General features: G+C 42.4%; 1 pseudogene; it reads left to right on the forward strand.

The window, feature by feature from the left end:
* The first annotated feature begins 648 nt into the window (after positions 1 to 648).
* LOC113915508 lies at positions 649 to 1,485 on the forward strand (annotated as a pseudogene).
* Positions 1,486 to 10,933: the final 9,448 nt, after the last annotated feature.

A 10,933-nucleotide genomic window follows, 5' to 3' on the forward strand; every position in this document is an offset into this window, starting at 1 on the left:
TGCTCACGGGCTCTCTCTCTCTCTCAAATAGATAAATAAAATCTTAAAAAAATAATAAATAAAAATAAACTTTTTAAAAAGATTTCATTTTTTAAGTAACCTCTACACCCAGCATGGGTGTGGAACTCACAACCCTGAGATCAAGAGTCACATGCTCCACCCACTGAGCCAGCCAGGCAACCCTAAAGTGTATACTTTAAATATGTGTAGTTTAGGGTATGTCAATTATACTCAAGAAAACTATAAAAAATTTCCTGCGACCCTCTTAAAAAGATGCACATATCCTCTAATATAGCCACTGCATTTCTGGAAATGTTTCCTTCAGAAACATAAGTGGGTGAAGCATATACAGGGCATCTTCTGCCACATTCTTTGATTCAGCCAACTAGTATTTATTGAATGCCAACTATGTCAGACACTGGGCTAGACAAATGGGGTTATAGGCATGAATAAAATAGACAAGGTCTCTGCCCTCATGAAACCAACTATATTTATTATTGGTTAAAAAAAAAAGGTGCTATCCATCAATAGGGAAATGGTTATGGAAATGGTACCGGTAGATGCTGTGGAGTGTCTTTTGAAACCAGAGCAACCAGAGCCATGGGCAGGAGTAGCAGACACCTGGGGGCAGCCAGTGTGGCCTCTACGATGACCTGCATGGTTAACATAGTGTATACACTGCAGCCTCCCTCCATGCTCAGTGGCGCCACCCCCGCCCCCCAATGTGAACCACTTCTTGGAGCCTATTATCTGTTAAGTCCAAAGAAGTCAATGTTTCCAGACTTCTTCATTCAGGACATTCAAAGAATGATGGTACAAAAATCATCAAACTGAGGGGTGTGTGACTTCAGCTCTAGTCATGACCTCGGGGTCCTGAGATAGAGCCCCCGGTCCGCCTCAGCGGGCAGTCTGCTTGTCCCTCTGCCCCTTTCTCTGCCGCTGCTCGCGTGCTCTCTTTCTCACAAATAAATAAAATCTTAAAAAAAAATTATCAAACTGAAGAAGAGAATGGGCAGGTGGAGGCTGCAGACACCGCCATCAGGAGGAAGGTCAGAAAGAGCCGCGAACCACTGAGTAAGCAGAATTAGAGGGGAGCTCCAGGATGAGAACCACCTCCTCGAGGCTGTCCAGGAGCAGTTGTGCGAGAAGTGGACTGAAACTCAGGAAGAACCGAAGGACCCGACCCAATGAGTGGGGCCGCTGGAGATGTTGCAGGCAGTTTTAGGCAGCGAGACCCTGGCATCACAGCAAGAATCCACACGGATCCCGTGGGCTCTATGTTGTTGTTAGAAACTTTGCAAGATGAGCTGAAGCTTTTTTAAAGAAACAGCCAAAAAACAGATGGAGGAGTTCTAGGCCCTGAAAGTAAAGTTGAAGATGAAAGAAGAGAGGGCCCGGTTCGCAGAACAGCAGATTTTATGTAATAGTCAAGTAAATGATTTTACAACAGCCCTTGAGGAAATGGAGCAGCTATTAGAAATGTGATAAAAAGCAAGTGGCCAGATGGCTCCCTCTTGGGGAGAAAGTCTCAGAGGAAGCCACTTAGAACATCTGCTTGTTGGCCATGATCTAGTATTCACCATCCCCAGAAGGAAAACAGTTTCTGCAGTAGGATTCAGGATAGTGTATACTGGTACGGAGCTTCCACCTTTAAGCAAGCATTCCCAACCTTCCGATGGGTCAGCTTTCCTGAATCTCACACATATGTAATAGAGGGGCCTGGAAGGAGCCCAAAGGAGAGAGGCCGGGAAGCTTGGATCAATGTCCTAGGCAACAAAGCAGCGTGCTTGTAAGAATCAAGAGACAAAACCAGCCACAGCCAGAGGATCTAGAAGGTCCCATTCAGATATGTGGGAAGAAAACTTTAATTGTACAATGGGGCACTGGCCCTCTACGAGAGATGTCACTGAGGAGCCAGGCACTCTCCTTCTAACTTGAGACACATTCTGTCCCATCTTGGTTGGGCTCTGTACCTCGCTGTAAATTTATGAACTTGAAGCAGCTTAATAAATGGAGTGAAAGTATAGATAGCAATAATACCTACCTGAAACTACGTACCTTGGAGGTTTTCATTTAAATCACTTCTGTATATATACATATATATATTTGTAAAATGCTGTTTTTTTAAAGTAAATATTCTGTAACTATGTAGGTTATAACTTTGAGAAATGAAAAAAATGATAGTACAATATTACACATTGGCCTATCAAAAGCTATTAGAAACCTATATGGGACACCTGGCTGGCTCAGTCAGTGGAGCATGTGACTCTTGATCTTGGGGTTGTGAGTTCAAACCCCACATTGGGTGGAGAGATTACATAAAAATAAAATCCTTAAAAAAAAAGAAAAAATATATATAAGCTGCCATGGAAATATGTTAAAAATACATGATTTAGTACTAAAAAGCAAGTTACAAAATTCCCATTTTTGTTTTAAAGAAATACATATATATATATGTATTTAATATATATATAGAAATACATATTTATATGTATTTCAATATTTCAAATTTTCCGTGTTGTTAACAACTAAGGGAAGGGAGGTAGTTTTTTGTGGGCGGTAAATATGGGGAAATGTGGACCTGGGAAGGAATAGTGAGAGACAAAAGGTCTGGATGGCATTTGAGTCCCTGGATTGTTGCTATTTGCTTACTTGCCCTTTCTGAAGTTTGTTATACGAGTCAATAGATCACCCATGTTGCCCAAGCTAGTTAAGAGTTAAGCATCAAGGGGTGCTTGGCTGGCTCAGTCAGAGGAGCATGCAACTCTTGATCTCAGGGTCGTGAGTTCAAGCCCCTTGTTGGGTATAGAGATTACTTAAATAAACTTAAAAAAAAAAGTTAGGCATCACCCAACCCAAGTGTCCATCAGTGAATGAATGTATAAGCAACATATTATACACACACACACACACACACACGTATGTATATATGTACATACACATACACACAGTGGAATATTATTCAGCCTTAAAAAGGAAGCAAATTCTGATACCTGGTACATGGATGAACTCTTAGGACATTATCCTAAGTGAAATAAGCCAGTCATGGGGCGCCTGGGTGGCTTAGTCGGTTAAGCATCTGCCTTCAGCTCAGGTCATGATCCCAGGGTCCTGGGATCAAGTCCCACATCGGGCTCCCTGCTCAGCCGGGGGCCTGCTTCTCCCTCCCCCACTGTCCCTCCTCCCACCTATGTGCTCTCTCTCCCAAATAAAGAAAGAAGCCAGTCACAAAAGGACAAATGCTACATGATTTCACTTATATGAGGTATCTAGTGTAGTTAAGATTCCAAGAACAGAAAGTAGAATGGAGGCAGCTGACAGACACATGAGAAGATGCTCATCAGCACCCACCATCAGGGAAATGCAAATCAAGACCACAATGAGATAGCACCTCACCCTTGTCAAAACGGCTAAAATCAAAAACATAAGAGACAGCAAGTGTTGCCAAGAAAAAGGAACCCTCATGCACTGTTGGTGAGAATGCAAATTGGTGCCATCTCTTTGGAAAGCAGCATGGAGGTTCCTCAAAAAATTAAAAATAGAGTCACCATATGATCCAGTAATTCCACGACTGGGTATTTACCCAAACAATATGGAAACACTAATTTGAAAAGATACACACACCCCTATGTTATTGCCACATTATTTACAACAGCCAAGATATGGAAGCAACCTGAGTGTCCATCCATAGATGAACGGACAAAGAAGATGTGGTGGGGTGCCCGGGTGGCTCAGTCATTAAGCGTCTGCCTTCAGCTCAGGTCATGATCCCAGGGTCCTGGGATTGAGCCCCGCATCGGGCTCCCTGCGCAGTGGGAGCCTGCTTCTCCCTCTGCCTCTCTCTCTCTCTCTGTCTCTCATGAATAAATAAGTATTTTTAATAATAAAAAAATGGTTAAGATGGTATATTTTTAAAAAAATATTTTATTTGTCAGAGAGAGAGAGAGCACAAGCAGGTAGAGCTGCAGGCAGAGGGAGAAGGATTATGACCCAAGCCTAAGTCAGACCCTTAACAGACTGAGCCACCCGGGTGCCCCAAGACGGCATATTTTATAGCATGTATATTTTGATATAATTAAAAAAAAAAAGATTTGGGCTTCACATTGCAACTGACTAGTGCACTTACATTAGCTAAAGTAAATAGTTGAAACAAAATAGCTTATTTCTCTCTATTTTTTTTAAGTTTTTATTTATTTATTTGAGAGAGAGAGAATGAGAGATAGAGAGCACGAGAGGGAAGAGGGTCAGAGGGAGAAGCAGACTCCCTGCTGAGCAGGGAGCCCGATGTGGGACTCGATCTCAGCACTCCAGGATCATGACCTGAGCCGAAGGCAGTCGCTTAACCAACTGAGCCACCCAGGCACCCTCTCTCTATTTTTTTAAGATTTTATTTATTTATTTGTCAGAGAGAGAGAAAGAGCCAAGCAGGGGGAGCAGCAGGCAGAGCAGGCAGAGGGAGAAGCTGGAACCCTGCTGAGCAAGGAGCCTAATGCGGGACTCGATCCCAGGACTCTGGGATCGTGACCTGAGCCGATGGCAGACGCCCAACTGACTGAGCCACCCAGGTGTCCCAAGAAGCTTATTTCTCTCTCCCTCAACAGACTGGGGAAGATGTTCCCAGTTAGTGGGAGGGTGAAGAGAGATAGCTTCTACTCGAAGTCATTATTTAGTGACCCAAATTTTTTTAAAAAATATTTTATTTATTTGAGAGAGAGGGTGGGGGGAGCAGAGGGAGAGAGAGGAGCAGACTCCCCGCTGAGCAGGGAGCAAGGTGCGGGGCTCAACCCCAGGACCCTGGGATCATGACCTGAGCTGAAGGCACATGTCTAACTGACTGACCCACCCAGGTACCCCAGATATTTTTTTAAAGATTTTTATTATTTATTTATTTGAGAGAGAGAGAGTGAGCAAGCAAGAGAGAGAGCACAAGTGGGAGAAGGGGCAGAGGGAGAGGGAGAAGCAGACTCCCTGCTGAGCAGGGAGCCCAACCCAGGGCTCCATGCCAGGATCCCCAGATCACGACCTGAGCTGAATGCAGATGCTTAACCGACCCAGGCACTCCTAGTGACTCACATTAATGGGGACTCTACTACGTATAACTCATTCCTGCTGAGATGGTTCCAGCAATCCTCATCACTACTCCAGCCCCCAAGAGGAGAAAAAGAGTGTGAAGGAGACTCATGGAGGAGTTATGGACTAGGCCTGCTGGTCCTGATGCTGGCACACATCACTTCCTCTCACACTCCATTGGAGGTGACTGAGTGCCATATCACCTCTTACTGCAAGGGACACTGAGCATATGACAGCTCAGATATTGTAAGAGAAGTAGATAAAGAATTTTGGTGGGGGTGCCTGGGTGGCTCAGTTGGTTCGGCGACTGCCTTCGGCTCGGGTCATGATCCCAGAGTCCCGGGGTCGAGTCCCGTATCGGGCTCCCTGCTCAGCAGGGTGTCTGCTTCTCCCTCTGACCCTCTTCCCTCTTGTGCTCTCTGTCTCTCATTCTCTCTCTCTCAAATAAATAAATAAATAATCTAAAAAAAAAGAATTTTGGTGGACAGGTAGTCTTTAAAAAGAAAAAAACCAAAATCCCTGGGGGAATATACATCTAACTGAAATATTAATTATCTCCAGAGGTAAGATTATAGGAAACTCTCACTTTTTATATATAATTTTGAAGTGCTTGCATTTTTTATAATAAACATATGTTACTATTATAATCAGAAACTATAAAGTAAAACCAGGGTAGAGGGAATGCAATAAAATGTTTGCATAAAAGCTGAAATCAAAAAACAAAAAAAAGTACAAAAAACACTAAACTCCTTCTTATTATTTTTTATTTTTTTAAGATTTTATGTATTTAGGGCGCCTGGGTGGCTCAGTTGGTTAAGCGACTGCCTTTGGCTCAGGTCATGATCCTGGAGTCCTGGAATTGAGTCCTGTATCGGGCTCCCGGCTCAGTGGGGAGCCTGCTTCTCCCTCTGACCCTCTCCCCTCTCATGCTGTTTCTCTCTCCCTCGCTCTCTAATAAATAAATAAGTAAAATCTTTAAAAAAAAGATTTTATTTATTTTTACTTTTTTTAAAGATTTTATTTATTTATTTGAGAGAGAGAGAGAATGAGAGATAGCAAGCACAAGAGGGAAGAGGGTCAGAGGGAGAAGCAGACTCCCTGCTGAGCAGGAAGCGCGATGTGGGACTCGATCCCTGGACTCCAGGATCATGACCTGAGCCAAAGGCAGTCACTTAACCAACTGAGCCACCCAGGCGCCCTTATTTATTTATTTAAAAGAGATACAGAGACAGAGAATGAGCAGGGGGGAGGAGGCAGAGGGAGAGACTGCTTCTCCCTCTCCCTCTGCTGCTTCTCTCCCTCTCTCTCTCTCTCTCTGTCAAATAAATAAATTTTAAAAATCTTAAAAAAAAAAAAAGCTCCTTATAACACTGTTACCACGCTGGAATTGAAATTAAAAAAAAAAAACCTACAACAGGGCGCCTGGGTGGCTCAGTTGGTTAAGCGATTGCCTTAGGCTCAGGTTATGATCCTGGAGTCCCGGGATCGAGTCCCACATCGGGCTCCCTGCTCAGTGGGGAGTTTGCTTCTCCCTCTGACCCTCTTCCCTCTGGTGCTGTCTCTCACTCTCTCTCTCTCTCAAATAAATAAATAAAATCTTAAAAAAAAAAAAACCGACAACAAAGAGCATGAGGAAAAGATTTTGGTTTCACTGCATAAACAATATAAGACCAAAGTGTGTGTGCATATGTATTAAACTACAAAATATAAAATAGTATGTAAATGCACATAAAAATTAATCTATTAGAAAAACGTGTTTTACACATACGTGTGTAAAAATAAAATACTTTGTCTTTTTTTTTAAGATTTTATTTATTTGAGAGAAAGAATGAGAGAGAGAGAGCACATGAGAGAGGGGAGGGTCAGAGGGAGAAGCAGACTCCCTGCTGAGCAGGGAGCCCGATGTGGGACTCGATCCCAGGACTCCAGGATCATGACCTGCACCAAAGGCAGTCGCTCAACCGACTGAGCCACCCAGGCGCCCTTTTAAGTAGTGAAATGGAAATAAAAATAAAGAGCTGTCATTAAAAAAAAAAAAGAAAGAAAGTTCTTGAGGCTTGTTTAAATTCAGGTTGGACTTTTTTGAGGTTGAGGCGATGAGTGTCTGGAGACATACAATGGCAGGTTGTCCTGCTTTTAACAATGTAGGGAGCGGTTCAGATGGCTACAGCTCGATCCCTCCAGGTAAAGTTTCCTATCAGTGTTGCATCTAATGCTTTTGTCCATTGATGACCATTGACTGGATCAATTATTTGACTAGGGATGCAAAATGCTGAATTTCTATCATTCCTTCCACATTTATTAGCTGGGATACGAAATACTGAATTTCTAATTTTATTATTCCTTCTGCATTCATTAACAGGAAGTCTGCTGTAAAGAAATTTCCCTCACCAACTGGGGATACTTGGTTGCCCTGAAACACAGTTGAGACAGGAATACTGTTCACTGACATATGCCAAGTGTTTTTCAATTGAATTGGAATCCATATACTGGGGGCTCCTGGCTGGTTCAGTCTGTAGAGCATGCAACTCTTCATCTTGCATTGTGAGTTTGAGCCCCACGTTGAGCGTAGAGTTTACTTAAAAAAAAAAGAAAAAAAGAAATCCACATATTGGAATACTAATTCTTTGAAAAGCATAAAGTAAATATACATGTGTCTACATAGACACGGCATAATACTTACAAATATTGTTGAGTAAAACAGCAGGTTACACAACAGTAAATATAGGATAAGTCAATTTTTTTAATTTTATTTATTTATTTATTTGAGAGAGAGAGAGAGAATGAGAGAGAGAGCACATGAGAGGGGGGAGGGTCAGAGAGAGAAGCAGACTCCCTGTTGAGCAGGGAGCCCGATGCGGGACTCGATCCAGGGACCCCAGGATCATGACCTGAGCCGAAGGCAGTCGCTTAACCAACTGAGCCACCCAGGCACCCTAGGATAAGTCAATTTTTATAAAATATACTTTATTGGGCGCCTGGGTGGCTCAGTCGTTAAGCGTCTGCCTTCAGCTCAGGTCATGATCCCAGGGTCCTGGGATCGAGTCCCACATCGGGCTCCCTGCTCAGCGGGAAGCCTGTTTCTCCCTCTCCCACTCCCCCTGCTTGTGTTCCTGCTCTCGCTGTGTCTCTCTCTGTCAAATAAATAAATAAAATCTTAAAAAAATAAAAAAATACTTTATCAAAAATAGAATGGATTAGGGGCACTTGGCTGGCTCAGTCGGTGGAGCATACAACTCTTGATCTCAGGGTTGTGAGTTCAAGTCCCAAGTAGGGTGTAGAGATTACTTACAAAAATAAAATCTTAGGGGCTCCTGGGTGGTTTAGTCCACTATGCATCTGACTCTTGATTTCGGCTCAGGTCATGATCTCAGGGTTGTGAGACTGAGCCCTGCGTTGGGCTCATGTGCTGGGTGTGGAGCCTGCTTAAGATTCTCTCTCTCTCTGCCCCCGTCTCTAAAATAAACAAACAAACAAACAAACAAATAAATAAATAAATAGGTGAGTAAGTAAGTAACTTAAAAAAATAGAATAGATTAACAGGTGAGTATGTGATAAAACCAAGTATTAATTGTAGAATTTAGATGGTGGTTATATGGGTTTTTCCTGTTCAATTTATTCAGTTATTCAGTTAATTTATCATGAAAATGTTCATCAGAAAATGTTGGAAAAATATGTTTATAAAAATTTGTATTTCTGAAGAGTGGGTTTGGGGATACGGATGGAATTTTTCAGGTTATGTACTTTCTATGAAGCAAAAATTGTAAATGATTCTTTGACATAGTAACTCCACTTTAGGAACCTATCTTAATAGGGGTGCCTGGGTGGCTCAGCTGGTTAAGCATCTGCCTTTGGCTCAGGTCATAATCCCAGGGTCCTGGGATCAAGACCCTCATTGCATCGGGCTCCCTGCTGAATGGGGAACTTGTTTCCCCCTCTCCCTCTGCCTGCAGCTCCCCTTGCTTGTGCTCAGGCATGCTGTCAAATAAAATCTTTTTTTTAAAGATTTTATTTATGCATTTGAGACACAGAGATACAGAGAGAGAGAGCATGAGCAGGGAGCGTCTGCCTTCCTGGAGAGGAAGAAGCAGGCTCCCCGCTGAGCCAGAAGCCCGATGTGGGGCTTGATCCCAGGACTCTGAGATCATGACCTGAGCTGAAGGCAGACGCTTAACCATCTAAGCCACCCAGGCGCCCAAGTCTTTTTTAATGTTTTTAATTTTTTAAAGATTTTATTTATTTATTTGACAGAGAGAGAAAGAGCCCAAGCAAGGGGAGCTGCAGGCAGAGGGAGAGGGAGAGGTAGGCTTCCCGCTGAGCAGGAAGCCTGATGCGGGACTTGATCCCAGGAACCTGGGATCATGACCTGAGCTGAAGGCAGACGCTCAACCGATTGAGCCACCCAGGTGCCCCTAAAATCTTTTAAAAAAAGGAACCTATCCTAATAAAGTAATTCTAAATATGGAAAACATAGAAATATAGAAAAAATTTTCATGCTGGACTTATAAAATAATATTTGGAAATATCCTGAATGTCCAATAATAGGAGAATGATCATATTATGGTTTAGTAATTAGGTTCATTCCAAATGGTAAAAACAATGTAATAATATGTAAAGTCCTCATAGCACATTTTGTGAAAAAAAATGATATAAAATTTTGTCAACATGATTACAATGATTTAAATTTTTTTTTAATTTAATTTTAAGTAATCTCTAAAGCCAACATAAGGCTTGAACTCACAAAACTGAGATCAAGAGTTGCAATGCTCTACCGACTGAGCCAGTCAGGTGCCCCTATGGTGTTTTTTTTTAAATGGTATACATAGACCACAAAGTGTTATCATATGACCCAACAATTCCACTCTTAGATAGACATCCAAGAGAAATGAAAACGTATGTCCACACAAAAACTTGTATACAGATGTTCACAGCAGCATTATTCAAAATAGCCAAGAAGTATAGTCAAATGTCTGTCGACTGATAAATGAGGAAACAAAACGTGATATATCCATACAATGTAATATTATTTGGCAATTTAAAAAAACACAGTACTGGGGCGCCTGGGTGGCTCAGTCGGTTAAGTGTCTGACTCTTGATCTTACCTCAGGTCTTGATCTCAGAGTCGTGAGTTCAAGCCCTGCATTAGGCTCCACGCTGGGTGTGGAGCCTACTTAAGTGAATACAGTAGTGACACCTGCTACAAAATGGATGAACCATGAAAACATTATGCTAAGTGAGGGAAGCCAGACACAAAAGACACATATTGTAGGAGTCCACTTACTTGAAATGTCCAGAACAGGCAAATCTATGAGACAAAGTAAATTAGTGGTTGCCTAGGGCTGGGGGATAAGGGGATATGAGATTTTGGGGCGGGGTAATAATGACATGTTCTAAAATCCTTTGTGGTGGGGCGCCTGAGTGGCTCAGTTGGTTAAGCATCCCATTCTTGGTTTCGGCTCAGGTGGTGATCTCGGGGTCATGAGATTGAGCCCCGCATCCAGTTGTGAGCTCAGGGCAGAGTCTGTTGGAGATTTGCTCTCCTTCTGCCCCTCCACCCACTCGCACTCTTTCTCTAAAATAAAATTGTGATGACTGCACAACTCTGAATATAATAAAAACCATTGAACTGTACACTTTCAATGGGTGAGCTGTATGGTATGTGAGTTAGATCTCAAAGTTGTTACAAAAGTTGTCTAGTGGTACACATAGGGAATTGGAGGAAAAAATGTATCTGAGGTGGTGAAATCATGGGTAATTAGAGTAAATTCTACCTCACTGTATTTTCCAATTGTTATGAGTATGTATGACTTCTTTTTTCTTAAGTAAACTCTAACCCCAATGTAGAGCTTGAACTCACAACCCC

This window comes from Zalophus californianus, chromosome 11 (genome assembly GCF_009762305.2).
Source record: "Zalophus californianus isolate mZalCal1 chromosome 11, mZalCal1.pri.v2, whole genome shotgun sequence".
Classification (NCBI taxonomy): Eukaryota; Metazoa; Chordata; class Mammalia; order Carnivora; family Otariidae; genus Zalophus; species Zalophus californianus.